The 15,903-nt window shown below is 50.6% G+C and overlaps 1 long non-coding RNA gene across 5 annotated transcripts in view; it reads right to left on the bottom strand.

Annotated features, from left to right (window-relative positions):
- The window catches only part of LOC106509865, a 143,098-nt gene that overhangs the window by 86,503 nt on the left and 40,692 nt on the right, over positions 1–15,903 (bottom strand). Inside the window, exons 3-4 of one of the 5 annotated variants that reach the window (XR_002342800.1) lie at positions 6,753–8,650; positions 5,635–5,708 (exon numbers count right to left, since the gene is read on the bottom strand). This is a non-coding gene — a long non-coding RNA (uncharacterized LOC106509865). Of the gene's footprint in view, positions 1–5,634; positions 5,709–5,906; positions 8,651–15,903 lie in introns of all 5 variants that reach the window. The other 4 variants (XR_002342802.1, XR_002342801.1, XR_002342803.1 and 1 more) reach the window with 4 other exon arrangements.

The following is a 15,903-nucleotide window of genomic DNA, read 5'->3' as shown; positions in this document are numbered from 1 at the left end:
GTGGAAAACGCTGATGCCAAGGGAATGTTTGTATTTGGTTATTCTGCTGTCTCCTCTTGATGAGATCCCATAGTGCCAGTTCACCAGGGCAGGGATCTGTCTGGGCAACTCAAGGACAGGACTGAATAGTTCTTGGGGGAGCGGGGAGTTTCTTGTTTCCTTGGGTTGGAGGTTGGCCAGAATGTTGCTGGCCTATTATGCGCAAAGCATGGTGTGAGAGATACAAAGTCAGAAAAGTGTACTTCTGAATGTCAAGACAGTCCCTGATCCAAAAAAGTAAACAGAGGTGGAAAAAAAAAACAAGCAATCTGAAAGGAGGGGGACCCCCTAGACCATCAACTGCTCATAAATTGCCCGAGTTTCGAGGCAGAGGTCCACCAGGAAAGGAGGAGCCAGAGCAGCCATTTGATCCTCCCCCGCCCGCCACCCGAGTGACTGGACAAGGTCAGGCTGTGAGAGGATCCCGCTTATCTGTAACACACCCGCTGAGCTGGCCTATGTAACCTGGCCACCTTATCAGGAGGCCTGTCTAACATGGCCAGTGAGGGTCAGCATGGCAAGCGGGGCACAAGGTGGTTCCAGGTCTCCATCAGGAAAATGAGAAAAAGCTCAGGCTTCCATTAGACTGTAGAACAGCCCTCGGCAAGGTCCCCTTGGGGCCAGGCACTCCCTGTGAAAATCCAGATGGGACGTCCATTCTGAACTCCCTGAAAGCCAGTGTGCATCATGTCCATGTCGTCTGTCCCCAGCCCTAAACTCCCAAGGGCTGCCTCCTCCTGCCAAGCTCCTATGTCGACTCCTCAGCCCAGCCCCCTGCACCCCCATCATCTGACGGCAGAGGCCCTTCCAGCTTGGCCCCAGCGCTCATGCTGGTCCCCCACCTACAACACCCTCCAGCTGTGAAATCTCTCCCCTCTCTCAGGGTGGCCCTTCCACCACAGAGGCCTCCCTGATCCCACAACCTCCCCTTTCCTGCTACCCCAACCCACCTCCTAAGGCAACCTTGCATTTCGTACCTGCTGGATGTCACCTGTCACACTTCACTCAGAACAGAGCCCTCTGTGGAGCCTTCCTGATACACTAACTCCAGTGCCCCTTTGTGTTGGCACCACACATTGGTCCCTTGACACGAATGGCCTCAAAGCATCATGGGACTTTGTGGGTTACGTCCTCAACTGAACCCACAGCCCCTGTAGGCCAGTGTGTCTCGACTCATACTTCTGGGCTTTTCTCTCAGCATCTAATTCTGCGCATGTGTATAACAGATCTTTGCGAAAGACATTCCAAATGTTGATCCCCAGATGTGCAGGCCTGAGGCTACCCTGTGTTCTTAGGCTTGTCATGTACGTCGTGCTCCAGGAAACCAGGACACAGTCCTGTGACGGAGTTCTGATCTGCACTGGCCTTAGACTCCTTCCCTGCACACAAGGCCCACAGTTATTCTTGGAGGAATAATTCTTATTCTTTTTAGTGTCCCTTATCTGTAAAATCAGACTGACAGTACCTGCTTCCTAATACGGTTTGAGGATGAAATAAGACAGTGTGTGCTAATGCATGTTGCACTTTGAGAAATGCTATCTAAATACAAAGTGATGTAAATTCTACAAGGCACTGAAGTTTGACTCCAAAGTGAACCAGCCATTTAATCTGGACGAGCCATTTAATCTCTAGTCTCTTCCATTCTTATATGCACTATATCCCTTTAAAACCCCTGTGGTCATCTTCCCCAGCCCACTCCCAGGCTCTGGGGATCAATTTCCTTCTCCACCTTGAAGGCCTGGCTTAAAACCCTGATGCCCACTCAAGTCGGAATTGATTCTCTCTTTTGATGTGCCCTCAGTTTAGATAATTTACACCTCTCCTGCAACTGGCTTTATCCTGAGTAAATATCCATCCTCCTCTCCAGACCAAGGGTCAGCAAACTTCTTTTTCTGTAAAGGTCCAGATGATAAATATTTTGGATTTTGTGGGTTATATGGTCTGTGTTACAATGATCTGTTTCTACTACTATAGTATGAAAGCAGTCACGGACAGTATGTGAATAAATGGACATGGCCATGGTATAATTAAGCTTTATTTAAAAAAACAAAAAAAAACAGGCTCTAGGCCAGAATTGACCCAGGAACCATAGTTTCCTCACTCTGCCCTAGACTATCAGCTCCCTAAAGGGTTAACAAGTTCTTATTTATCTCTGCCTTCATTTGCAGCCTCGAGGCCAAGCACAGAGTTTAGCCCCAAGAGGTCTCAAATAATTTATAAATTAATAAATAGCAGTAAAAATGGTGTCCTTTTATTGAAGCCCTATCAGGTGCAAAATGCTTGGTGCTCTGTAAGAAGCGTATTTATTATTTCATGTCATAGATGAAGAAAATGAGAGATAAGTACTTTGTCTCCATAGCTGGCACATAGCACAGCAGAGAGTCACACCCAGGTCTGTGCGGATCACACCCACCATGCCATGCCAGTGCACTAGCAAACGTTAAGTGGATTGCACTTGAGGGGTACGGGTGAACCAGTGGTCTTCTAGCTCTCCTGGCAAAGTCAGCAAAAGAATCTTCAAGCCCCAGCCTGGCTTCCTACAGTGTCACAGGGAGCACAATTCGACATATTCGTTTCTCCCCCCCTGCACTTGCCCAACACCAGTGCCCACATCTACTCTGCACAGACAGCACAGCAGCAGGCCCGTGAGATCTCTCTGAGCATGAACAAAGCCTGCCTGGAGGGCTGGGCCCTTCTGAGCACTAAGAGCCCGGCTCCCTCTCGCCACCATTCTCTCCGAGGAGCCCAGAGAGTGAGAACTGCTGTGAGTGAGGCTGCCGGAGCAGGACCACCTCCCCCGACTGTTCAGGAGACAAAGGGAATCCATGGGAGGAGGCAGAGCAGAAGCTGGGGTCAAGGGCCAGATCTGAGCTCAGCTACTGAACGTCCTGTTACCCAGGCCTGTCTCAAACCATGTTAGAATCCCGGCTTTAAAAGGACGAAGAAAGATATGGAGGAAGCGGGTCTGGGGAGCAGCACTGAGGCTGAGAACCATGCCTTAGACATAAACGATCCTCCCAAGTGTGCCAGGAGGGAGGAACAAGGGGAAGAGTCCAGGTTAAAAGCAGGTAGTAGAGGATGCTAGGAATACACAAGAGAATTGAACCTCTACATGTCTAGAACCCCCAAAACATTGGCTCAAGCAACTGAGATTGATTTTGGCAACATCCCTGAAGCAGTGGTCAGAGAGATTGGAGGAAACCGCTGCAGGAAGGGGGACCCTTGTCTAACACTTGGAAATGAACTGTCCCAGGAGACATACGTGCTGACAAAGCAAGAGACTTCTTTTCTCCCCCCTGCTTTTTAGGGCCACACCCGTGGCATATGGAGGTTGCCAGGTTAGGGGTCCAATCGGAGCTACAGCTGCTGGCCTACGCCACAGGCACAGCAACACCAGATCTAAGCTGCGTTGCGACCTACACCACAGTTCACGGCAATGCCAGATCCTTAACCCACTGAGCAACGCCAGGGATCGAACCCACAACCTCATGGTTCCTAGTTGGATTCATTTCTGCTGCACTACAATGGGAACTCCAAAGCAAGAGCCTTTATTGGATTCATTTCTGCTTCACTACAATGGGAACTCCAAAGCAAGAGCCTTTACTGGGAAGGGGCCCCCAGGTGGACAGCAGCAGAGTAAGGGAACCCAGGAGAACTGCTCTGCCATGTGGCTTGTGGTCTCCAGTTTTATGGGAATGGAGCTAGTTTCCAGGTGGTCTCTGGCCAGTTGTTTTGGTTGTCTTTGGTCTGCCTCAGGGTCCTTCCTGGTGGCGCACACTCTCAGCCAAGAGGGATTCCAGCACCAGGGATCCTGAAAGGTTGGCTGTCGCCTGCCTCTTCTTCGTCCCACCCAAATCCTCCCAGTTTGTCTTCCTTATCAGGGCCTCCTCACGTGAGACAACTCATGCAAGCAGCTATTATGGTGTCTGGCCAACACCAGTTAGGAAGCTGCTGTCATGGGTGTGCTGTCCAGAAGCCCTGAAGCGGGGTGAAGGGGTGCGGTGGGGAATGGGGACCAAGGTCCCCTTGCTCTTTGCCGGTTCTACCCACGCTGCCGACCCGTTCCCTCTTCCTCTCCTCTGTCACTCACTCAGCATGTATGGACTGAGCCCCACCACGCGCAGACACTGCGCTAAACAAGGAGACACCCGTTCTGTTCTCTCTCTTCCCCATCGTCCCCCTTTCCTTTCCTCCCTTCTTCCTGGCCTCTCTTTCCTGTCACCAGCTCCTTGCTTCCCTGAAATCTTTCTCTCTTTTTCTGGCTGCACCCACAGGATGTGGAAGTTCTCAGGCCAGGGATCAAACCGGAGCCACAGCAGTACCCAAAGCCACAGCAGTGACAGGGCCAGATCCTTAACCCGCTGAACCACTAGGGAACTCCTTTTTATCCTCTTTATATACTTGAGTAAGTTTTATGCTACTTTTCCAGCAGGAACTCAGGGGCAGAGGTCTGACCTTCATCTTCTTCCCAGGGGCCGGGGCTGCAGCAGGGGCCGTGCGGTGTTGCAGAAGCCCAGAGGACACGTTGCTGATGCAGAATGTGCAGACCCTCGGAGCTCAGAGTGAGCGGCAATGTGGTCTGGAGGCCACACAAATGCACCCACCCCCCACCCATCCAGTTTAAACAGACACCACACATCCTGACACTCTCACAAACCAGAAAAAAGACAAATACACCACCACCTCCAAGGTAAGCATCAGTGACTCTGAAACCCACCAGGACCCTTTGGGGCTCCTGGACATGGATGTGCATAATATGTGAACTAAAAACCCTCAGCCTATCAAAGACATTAATACTTGAAGCATTCTTCATTCCAGAGAGAAGGTCAGTTTGATAACCCGGAGAACCACAGAAGCTCATCAGGAGATCCCTGAGGCCAGATTAAATACGGGCCCTGCACACACCCTGATCCTTATCAGCAATCCCACAGCTTGAACCGTTGCTCTAAAACTCCACCCAATCTTCCTACGGTGGGAAGCGGGGAGGTGGCAGGATCAGACAGTCTTTGGAGGCATTAACCTGCTGTGTCACACTTTGCCTGGCAAAGCAATAAAACTCTTCTTTTCTCCTTCACCCAAAACTGTCTCCAAGAGTCAGTTCAGCTTTGGTGTCCAGAGGCTGAGTGTCGGCAACAACCCCACCCCCAAAGTGGGGTCACTACACTCAACTGGTATGTTAGGGTCCAACCAAAAAGACCAAAAACCACTCTGAAGATTCACAACAAGGGAATTTAATGCAGGGAACTGGTCACATGAGTGAGCTGGTAAATCTGCCAGGGGATGAGGCAGCCCTGAGCAGCTGAAAGCAACTCTCACCGCCAAGGCTAGAGGGATGCGGAGGGAGAGGCAGTATTCCCTGGTCCAGGGGAATAGTGGCAGGCCCATCTGGCAGGTACTAGAGATCCAAAAGGCGTCACTGCCAGAAATGCCACTACAGGCTAAGAAGGAAAGGAAAATGCTGGCTCCCACCACCGCCTCCCATTGGTCGAACCCGGACAGAAGCCTCTGGCACGAAGCCTCTAGTGCGATTCAGAGCAGAGCAAGAGATGTGAGGGCAAGTGAGCTCGGCTGGTTTGGCTTTGCATTTTTTCTTACCTTGTAGCTGTGCCAGGCCTTCAGAAGCCCTTCTTTCTTTGCCTTTGATCCACAAAGGAATCCTAGGGGGGGTCCTAGGAATCAAAGTGAAAGCCCCTTTCATCCTGGTGGCCAGATGTCACTCTGGGTTCCACTTCCCTTTAGATGTTACCTACTGGGTGTTCACACTTGCTATTTCCATCACACCTACCTCCCTCCCTCCCTCTCTCCCTCCCATTCCTTCCTTCTCCCCACCCTTCCCTCCATCCCTTCCCTCCTCTCCTCTCTCCCACCTTCCTTCCTTCTATTCTCCTCCTTCCTTCTGCTATATCTCATTTGCCCGTTTCATTATGTGTGAGTCCATATGTGCCAGGCACTGAGCTGGGCACTGGCCACCTGTCAGGGCAGGGGTGGTCCGTTCTGCCTGGGGAATGCTCAGAAAAGGCTCGCGAGGAGCCAGTGTTTACGCCGAATCTTGAAAAACATTTCACAGCTGAGTAAGCAGAAGTAGGGCCTTCTAGGCAAAGGAAATGCTATCTTCAAAGATCTGGAGGCAAGAAAGAATTCTAATCCAGTGGGGCAGTGTCACACAAACTGTGACAAAGGACAGGTGACATCTAATAGGCAGGGCTTGTTGGTGGACGGCCATGTGGGAATATTCTGGGAGCTAGTAAAAGATTTAAGCAAGAGAGGAAGCTTATCAGACTGAACTGATCAATCTGGCTGCAGCATGGAGGAACTGCGATGAGACTGAGGCTGGAAGACCAGGGAGAAAGCTGGTGTCTGGGCAGGGGTCCATGCAACTAGACAAGGTGAAACGGCGTCTCTAAGAGGAATCCGCAAGCACGTTGTCACTGGCAAGTTTTGCTTATTTGAAAAGAAGGACAAAAAAGAGAAGAAAACAAAAGGAAAGGAAAAAAAACCTGTTTGGAGAAAGTCGAGCTTTTTTACCAGTAAATCAGTTGTCAGGCTCGGGTTGCTAAGCTACAGGGAAAGTGGAACAGCCCGCTCTAAAAGGAGCTTTGGGGGAGGTGGGTGTAATCAGTCAGGTTGCTCCCTCCTCCTAGCCCAAAGCACCAAGCCTCATCCGCAGGGGCTGCCTCGGCACAAGCTGGGTGAGCATCGCCGCATCTGCTCACCCTGGCCACTGGGCACTAAGCTCCCAGGCCTGTGAGCGCAGAGCGGTTCCAACTCTGTAGGGTCGCAAGCTCCCATCAGTCTTTTAGCCTGTCTTCAGGCCATGCAGGTATGGGTTCTTCTGTATCTCCCCTCTTCCAGGTTTTCCCTGTGTAACCAAAGTGACTTAAAAAAAAAAAAAAATCAATTTCATCATCCAGTGACTTAACTACTATCACCTGTAGCTTATTAAACAAATGTCAGAGAACGGGCGGGGGTGGCTGGGGGTGGAGAGAATTGCACGGCAGCAAGAGTGGGGGCTCACTTTACTTTCCAACATCTTGAATTGATGGTTTGCGCCTGAAATTCAAACTTGAAGCCACGTGGCCTGAGGTGACGTAGGGGCGCTTCATCAGGTCTGGTCACACTGTGTGTGGCCAGGAGCTCCAGATGCCCGTTCTTTGCACTGTTTTCTTCGTATGCAGGCCCAGAACTCATCAGCTCTCTGTTTATAATAGTTGCTCGGAGACAAAGTGCTCTCCAAGGTCCATCACAGCCCACCTCCCTCCTTCCTGACACGCAGCTGTCCTACAGCCTCTCCCACACCCCACTGGACCAAGTGCTCCTGGAGGTAACTTTCAGGGAGCTGGAGGCACTACAAGCTGCTGCCCAAGAAGGGGCTCAGGGAAGGGATGGGGTGCTTGGAAGAGGGAAACCAGAAGAATCAAAGACAGGTGGCTGGGAGTCTGTTGACTGGCGCGGGTGGGGACTGGTGAAGATGTTGGAATCAAGACTGGACTGAGGAAAGCCTCGCCAGAGAGGTGAACTGAATCATAAGGGCTGCAGCAAAGAGGAAAAACAGCGAAGAGGAAATCAAGGCTGAAGATACAGAACCTCTGGAGATGATGACCAGGGCAGGGGGGACCTAGAAGAAGAAACTGGTCACTGTCAACATTACCTGTTGCACTCCCACCTGTTGAGCAAAGTCTGTGCAGGGCCGAGTGGTGGCCTGAGGCTAGCTCTTCCCCAACCTTTGCAAAACTCCACCACTCAGGCCCCAGGGGGTTATTTGTGCCTCTCTTACCAAACATAACTTTCCCACTTACTACCTAGGGGGCTTGGGCAATTTACTTAACCTCACTGGGCACTGCCACAAGGATTAAATATGTTAATACACGGGAGGGGCTTAGAACAGTGTGGGCACAAAGTGATTACTCAATAAATGTGAACTGTTAAGGTCTGCATCATTATTGTCATCATCTGCATCTTAAGTGTGAAGTAAATGGCTTTTAAAACTTGGCAGAGGCGGGAAGCTCACCCCCTTTTTGTAATTAGGGGGAAAGAAGGCTGAGAAGGTCAAATCCTCCCTAAGCTCACGCAACAAACCTGGGACGCAGCCAAGATCCAAGATCAGATCTGCTGGCTCTACAGCTCAGGGTCTTCAGTTCCTTGATAATGACGAATGCGGGAAGCAGCCGAGGGCGCGTGGAAGGAGCACAGCCATGGCGTCAATACCTGGATTCCAGGTCCTCCCTGCTAACCGTGTGACCTGAACGGCACTTCTACTTTCGGAACCTCAGCTTCCACGTGCACAATGGATAACGGGAGCACCTTGCAGGGGTGCTGTGAGGAGGGTAAGGCTGTCACAGAGCAAATGACAATACGGAGCATTTTCTGTGTCTTGTCTCATGACAATCAAAAAGCATGAGATGGTTCTACATCATCTCACCACAAGTGGAGCTCTCACTGCTGTTTTCTGGCTCCCTTCTTCACCCCCTGCCCTGAGAAGCATTTTGACCTCAATTTCTGAAATACTTCTCTGCCCTTTGCTTACTCTTTGTGCTTCTATTTTCTTCCCCTGAAGTTTCCATCTACTTCCAAGGCTCCGATCCCTTTTTGCTGTTATTGCCGGCACCTGGACCTTTAGGTGGAGAATTAAAATAGTTTCAGGAGTTCCTGTCATGGCACCACGGGAATCCAACTAGTATCCATGAGGATGCAGTTTGGTTCCTGGCCTTGTTCAGTGGGTCAGGGATCCAGCGTTGCTGTGAGCTGTGGTGTAGGTTGCAGACACAGTTCGGCTCCTGCGTTGCTGTGGCTGTGGTATAGGCCAGCAGCTGTAGCTCTGATTCAGCCCCTAGCCTGGGAACCTCCATATATCACAGATGCAGCCCTAAAAAGCAAACAACAATAACAACAAAACCACTGTTTCAGGGAGTTCCCTGGTGGCTCAGCAGGTTAAAGATCCAGCATCATACTGCTGTGGTTCGGGTGACAGCTGTAGTGCAGGTTTGACCCTGGCCCAGGAATTTGAGCAGCCAAAAAATAAAAATAGGAGTTCCTGTTGTGGCTCAGTACAAACCCAACTAGTATCCATGAGGATGAGAGTTCGATCCCTGGCCTTGCTCAGTGGGTTAAGGATCCAGCATTGCCTCAAGCTGTGGTATAGGTCGAAGATGTGGCTTGGATCTGGTGTGGCTGTGGCTGTGGTGTTGGCCGGCAGCTGCAGCCTCAATTCAACCCCTCGCCTGAGAACTTCCATGTGCTGCAAGTGTGGCCCTTAAAAGCAAAAACAGAGAGTTCCCATCGTGGCTCAGTGGTTAATAAATCTGACTAGAGACCATGAGGTTGTGGGTTCGATCCCTGGCCTTGCTCAACGGGTTGAGGATCTGGCGTTGCTGTCAGCTGTGGTGCGGGTAGCAGATGCAGCTCGGATCCTGCGTTGCTGTGGCTCTGGTGTAGGCTGGCAGTAACAGCTCCCATTAGACTTCTGGCCTGGGAACCTCCACATGCCGTGGGTGTGGCCCTAGAAAAGACAAAAAAAAAAAAATTTAATTAATTAATTAATTAAAAATAAAATACTGTTTCATCCCAAGGACCAATCCCAAGCAAAATGTGCAATTGGGTTGGGCTGGTCTGTGACTTCTCCACTTTTATATGCCCCACTCCACCCCCGTCCAATTCCCTGGCACCTGAGGTCCTTAGGTTTTCTCTTCCTTTAGCCAAAACTGATCTCTGGACCGAATTTGAAATTCCTTTCTGCTCAGGTGTAAGTACCAGATGATGACTAATACCTCCAAAGTGCATTTATATTTTAATGAAAATGAGACCCTCCTGCCCAAGCACTGAAATCTCCCTGTAGAATTTCACTTTGGTGCATCTCCCAAGTACAGGGCCTTCCCTATCCCGTGCAGGCCACTGGAACTCACCTACACACCAGCCAGGCCCTTTCAGTGTCTCTGGAATGTTTCCTTGCCTCGGGAGCAATATGTCATGCCTGTGACGGCTCTTATCTTTGTATCTTGAAGAGCTCTGGGAATGTTAATTAATGCAGACACAATCTAAAAAAGCAGACTTGCAGGCGGCAACCTCCAGCTACAACTGCAATTCCTTTTATACTTATGTCTCCATTAAGAAAGAAATTCAAGCCCATGTCAGCCCTGGTTCTAGCAAAAAGATAACATGTCTCAAGGGTTTGGGGCTAGTTTCAGTTCCATTCTTAGCTGATTTCTAAAAAGCATTTCATCATTATTATTCCATTTGTCCAATACCAACCTTAGCATACAGGTTCAAGTTCTAGCTCCAAATCCCAACTTCGTGACCTTGGGCAAGTCTTTCAAGTTTTTGTCTCAATTTCCTCATCTATACAATGAAACAATAGTACCTAACTCTGGGGATTGTTGTGAGCCTTAAATGAGACAATATCTGCAAAGCAACCACCCCTGGGCCCAGTACTTAGAAGCCCTCAGTCAAGGTCAGTTCCCTTCTCTCCTTCCCCACCACGTTCCCAGTTGCTACACAACAGTGTAGAGAAAAAGACAGAAAGATACATTCAAGGTTTAACCATCACCTGTGTTCTAAAAGGACATCCATTTGATTATTAAAAACCTCAGACACACATTCCTTTGGTTTAAAGACTTTCACCTTTTCTACTCTTTGCTAGGAAAGAGAAGAAAGAGTAACAGATGAACGGAATGGAAAGTTGTGGAAAGCTGTGTATGCTGACTATCGGGTTAGACACTCCAAAACAAACAGATTGCTTTGAACAAAGAGATTATTTACAGTCTGCAAAGTAGAATTATTGACCTGGCCCAAACTGCAATGTTTAAGAAAGAAGCCAGCCAAGGGTCCCCTCCTTTGGAAGCCCTGTGACAATTACACTGCTGGTTGGTGTGGCATGTATTCATCTCAAGCTCACAATAACAGAAAGCTTGTCCAGTTCCTTCTGGAGTTCTTTAACTGGCTCTGGGTGCCCTCACTGTCCTAGATCCAGGTGCATGGGGCAGGTCGATAACCGCAAATTACTAACATCTTTTCTATCTGGGATCAGAGCCAGGAGACCAAGAGCAGTGGTGAACTCCAAAGGATGAATGTGAAATGAAACCCAGGAGGCGAAGCAGGATGTTAAGCGACCAGGTCAGAAAACAGAACAATGGCGGGCTGGATAAATGGAGCAAGTCGGCACCGGCTGGTCCCAAAGTGCCAGGCCGGGCCAGGCATGTAGTAGGAGCCGAGTGCCAACCCTGGAAAGGGAAAGGAGCAGAAAAAAGAGAAGCAGGGACCAGGAAATAGCCAGGGCTGAAGACAAGTGGGCGCACAGGTTAAAGTCAGAATTCTGCAGTCCCACCGCCAAATGCAAGCATGAGTGACGGCAAGAATAGGGTCCAGGACACAGGCTGAGGGCCAGTGCCCTTCGACCGGACTGGGACCAGGAAAGCTGTGAGGGCAGGGGTCCCACCTGCCCCCTCACTGCCCTGTGCTCAGAGCTGGGAGCAAGCCCCCAGTAAGACCTGCATAGGTAATCCTGTCCTGGCCACTCTCAACATCAGCAGAGGCCAGTGAGGGAGCAGGTAAGGGAAAGCGAGCCGGCCAGACTGGGGGCCCAGCACCTGAAAGCCGGCCCTTCTCAGCCAGCACCTCCCCCTACCTCAGAGCACTGGTACCCAAGATTGTCAGCAGGACACACCTCGGACATTCCCTGTGTCCTTCCTACATCCTGCCTTGGTTTCACGTGGTGGCTTACAACAGCAGGAATGTATTATCTCCCAGTTCTGGAGGCCAGAAGTCCAAAGTCAGTACTGCTGGGCTGAAACCAAGATGTCAGAAGGGCTACACTCCCTCCAGAGGCCTAAGGGAGAATCTGTTTCTTGCCTCTTCCAGCTTCTGGTGGATCTTACCATCCCTTGGGTCATGGCGGCATTACTCTAAGCTTTGCCTCTGGCTTCATGTGGCCTTCTCCTGTGGGGGTGTGTGTGTGTGTGTGTCTGAGAGAGAGAAAGAGAGAGCAATCTCCCTCAGCTCCTCTTGTAGGGACCCTGGCAGTACCATCAGGGTCCACTTGGATAATCCAGGATAATCTGTCCATCTCAAGAGCCTTAATTCAATCCCATCAGCCACGACCTTCTTTCCTTACAAGTTGACACTTGTAGGTTCCCGGGATTAGGACCTGATGTCTTTGGGGAGCCACGATTCTGCCTCCACAGGGTTTAAGGCACCAGCAGCTGGAACAAGACTCCAGCCTGCCTTCCCCTGGAGTGATGTGGCAGGGCCAGGAGGGGAGGAGCGCTGTCACCAGGGCAGAGGAGGGACAAGGCAGGGCAGAGCAGGGATGTGGGGGAGGCTGGTGCAGACCACATGGCAGCAGGCAGGGTGACCTCAGTGAAGCCGTGGGGCAGAGTGGAGCTTGGCACCCGCGTCTGGGCAGGGGCATGTTAACGGCCTCCAGGAAAAGGCATGAGTCACTGGGACACCTGGCCAGGGAAGGAAGAGACCAAGGCCTGGCTGATTGCACTGCCGGGCTTCAGCACCTTGGCGGATGGTGCTGGGAGCCTCAGACCCGAGAGCATGTTTCTGACCTCCCTGCGCTGGGCCTGGCTGGGCCACAGTGAACAGGACCCAGTCCCTGTCCTTCGCGAGTCCACATCCTAGCAGGAGGGACAGGCATAGTCGAAGGGCACTGTTAGTAACGCACATATCTATATGGGCCTAAGAACAGTTATTCTACCTGGAGACAGAGAGAGGGTGGATCTAGAAACTTTCAAAGAGACATTTGAGGGAGTCAAAGTTCAAGATTTCTAGGCCAAGATAGACAAAGTCTCCTTGAGAGATAAGGAGACACATGGGCTTGGGGACAGCTGTGATGACTTTGCAGGTTTCCCCATTCCACCTTCCTGTGAGATAGGTGGCTCCTTCTTCACACCTAAACAGGCAACTGGGCATAGCCAGGATTTATCTTCAACATGGAGCTGCAAATAAAACAGAACTCCTAGGGAGTTCCCCTTGTCCCTCAATGGTAATAAACCCAAGCAGTAACCACGAGGATGCAGGTTCGATCCCTGGCCTCACTCAGTAGGTTCAGTTTCTGGTGTTGCTGTGAGCTGTGGTGTAGGTCGCAGATGCAGCTTGGATCCCACGTTATTGTGGCTGCGGTGTAGACCCGCAGCTATAGCTCTGATTCGACACCTAGCCTGGGAACTTCCATGTGCCACAGGTTTGGCCCTGAAAAAAAAAAAAAATCAGAACTCTGAAACATGAGCTCAAGCCATGGCTTTGCCTTATCCAGCTGAGTGACCTTGGCCAAACCACTAAGGCCCTCTGAGCCAAACCACTAAGTGCCCTATCGGTAAAAAAAATCCTTGGAGGATTATTTTCAGAATTAAGTAAAATAATGCAAGGGAAATTGTCTAAAAATCTACATGCTCAAATAAATGTTAGCCTCCCTCCTTCCTGAGAGGTGAGGCAGCTTAGTCTGACACTGGGGCAAAGGCTTTTCCTGCAGGGGGTGGGACAGCCGTGTAACTTCATGCCTTTATGGGTGTTAAAAGCACCCACCTTACCAGAAATTAGACTTGTTTTTTTTTCCCAATTGTATTTTCTTCCTCATTCTTCCCTCCCCCTGTGCTCACAGGAAATATACAAAAGGACTCTTTTTGGTCCTTTTGTAACTTTGTGCCTCTCAATTTTGCCAGTTTGAGACTCCACACCTTTAAAAAGCAGGGGGCCTCTCAGTCACTGTGCCCAGTAAATAACACAATCTGGACCCAAGGGTCAGCGACCACACTCCTTCCTTCATCCCGACTTCCTGGAGGCAGAGCCAGTGCCCTCCCCCACGGCTCCCTTGATGGTTCCCGCCCTGCCTCTGACAGCTCAGTTCCGAGAACAAGGCTATTCAAAGATCTGCAGAAACTTCCTCAGGGGAGTCCTTAAAAGAGAGAGCCTGGGTTCAAGTCCTGCTTCTGCCATCAACCTCTAAGCCTCAGAGTCTTCTGCAAAGTACAATACTGATAGTTCCCATCTCCTAGAAATGTTCCAAGGATTAAACAAGATGCTTGTAAATTACTTAGCACAGTGCGGGGTCACTATTCTACTGGTTTGAAAGGGACGGAATAAAAAGAAGCAAACATTTAGAAAGTCAGGAGCTGGAATGATGAAATCAGCATTTCCAACTCGCCCGTGATGGCCAGTGGTTGGGTCATAGGGCAGACCCACAGCGAACTGGGATCTGATAGGAGGGCTGCTGACAGAAGAGCCATTCCCCAAAGCCATCTTTTTTCAGAGAGCCTGAAATTCCTAGAGAACCTCTGTCTCTTGAGAAAGACATTAAGTCTTCAGGAGTCCTCTGGTAAGACAGAGGGGTAGCACATTAAATCATTGACACTTTTGCTCAAAATATTTAACATCTCATTGGGACCTGAAGGAATGAAGCACAGGACAGGTAGATTTTGACAAGACAGCTGGAATGGGTTGGAAGGTATCCTGCAAAAGACATGCTCAAATCTTGGAACCTGTGGGTGTGACTTTTATTTGGTTAAAGAGTCCCTGCAAAAGTAAACAAGTTAAGGATTTAGGGATGAGATCATCAGGATTACCAGGTGGGCCCTTAATCCAAGGACAAGCATCCTTACAAGAGACACAAGAGGAAGACAGCCCTGTGAAGATGGAGCTAGCCCTGCCTCCTCCGCTAGGATGTGGACTCGCGAAGGACAGGGACTGGGTCCTGTTCACTGTGGCCCAGCCAGGCCCAGCGCAGGGAGGTCAGAAACATGCTCTCGGGTCTGAGGCTCCCAGCACCATCCGCCAAGGTGCTGAAGCCCGGCAGTGCAATCAGCCAGGCCTTGGTCTCTTCCTTCCCTGGCCAGGTGTCCCAGTGACTCATGCCTTTTCCTGGAGGCCGTTAACATGCCCCTGCCCAGACGCGGGTGCCAAGCTCCACTCTGCCCCACGGCTTCACTGAGGTCACCCTGCCTGCTGCCATGTGGTCTGCACCAGCCTCCCCCACATCCCTGCTCTGCCCTGCCTTGTCCCTCCTCTGCCCTGGTGACAGCGCTCCTCCCCTCCTGGCCCTGCCACATCACTCCAGGGGAAGGCAGGCTGGAGTCTTGTTCCAGCTGCTGGTGCCTTAAACCCTGTGGAGGCAGAATCGTGGCTCCCCAAAGACATCAGGTCCTAATCCCGGGAACCTACAAGTGTCAACTTGTAAGGAAAGAAGGTCGTGGCTGATGGGATTGAATTAAGGCTCTTGAGATGGACAGATTATCCTGGATTATCCAAGTGGACCCTGATGGTACTGCCAGGGTCCCTACAAGAGGAGCTGAGGGAGATTGCTCTCTCTTTCTCTCTCTCAGACACACACACACACACACACACACACACACACACACCCATAGGAGAAGGCCACATGAAGCCAGAGGCAAAGCTTAGAGTAATGCCGCCATGACCCAAGGGATGGTAAGATCCACCAGAAGCTGGAAGAGGCAAGAAACAGATTCTCCCTTAGAGCCTCTGGAGGGAGTGTAGCCCTTCTGACATCTTGGTTTCAGCTCAGCAGTACTGACTTTGGACTTCTGGCCTCCAGAACTGGGAGATAATACATTTCTGTTGCTGTAAGCTACCAAATTTATGGTAATCTCTTATGACAACCAGAGCAAACTAATGTGGGCCCCAGAGAGTTTAACTTTGGTTTCCTAGGTTCTTGCAATGGCCCCCAGTTTAACAGGTGTCTTAGCTGCCCCACTCCTCTGGTTTCTTACAGCCCCTTTCTCTAGAACCTGGACCGATGACCACCACCTACTGAGCGTCTACTACATGTGAGGCAGTGAGCTGGGGCTTCACATGGGCTACATCACTAAGCCATGCAATAATCCCAGATGATGGGTACTAAGGGCAAAAGAAGTT

The sequence above is a fragment of the Sus scrofa genome, chromosome 3 (genome assembly GCF_000003025.6).
Source record: "Sus scrofa isolate TJ Tabasco breed Duroc chromosome 3, Sscrofa11.1, whole genome shotgun sequence".
Classification (NCBI taxonomy): Eukaryota; Metazoa; Chordata; class Mammalia; order Artiodactyla; family Suidae; genus Sus; species Sus scrofa.
The sequence above is the reverse complement of the archived record's forward strand: the minus strand, read 5'-3'. Positions and strand labels throughout refer to the sequence as shown.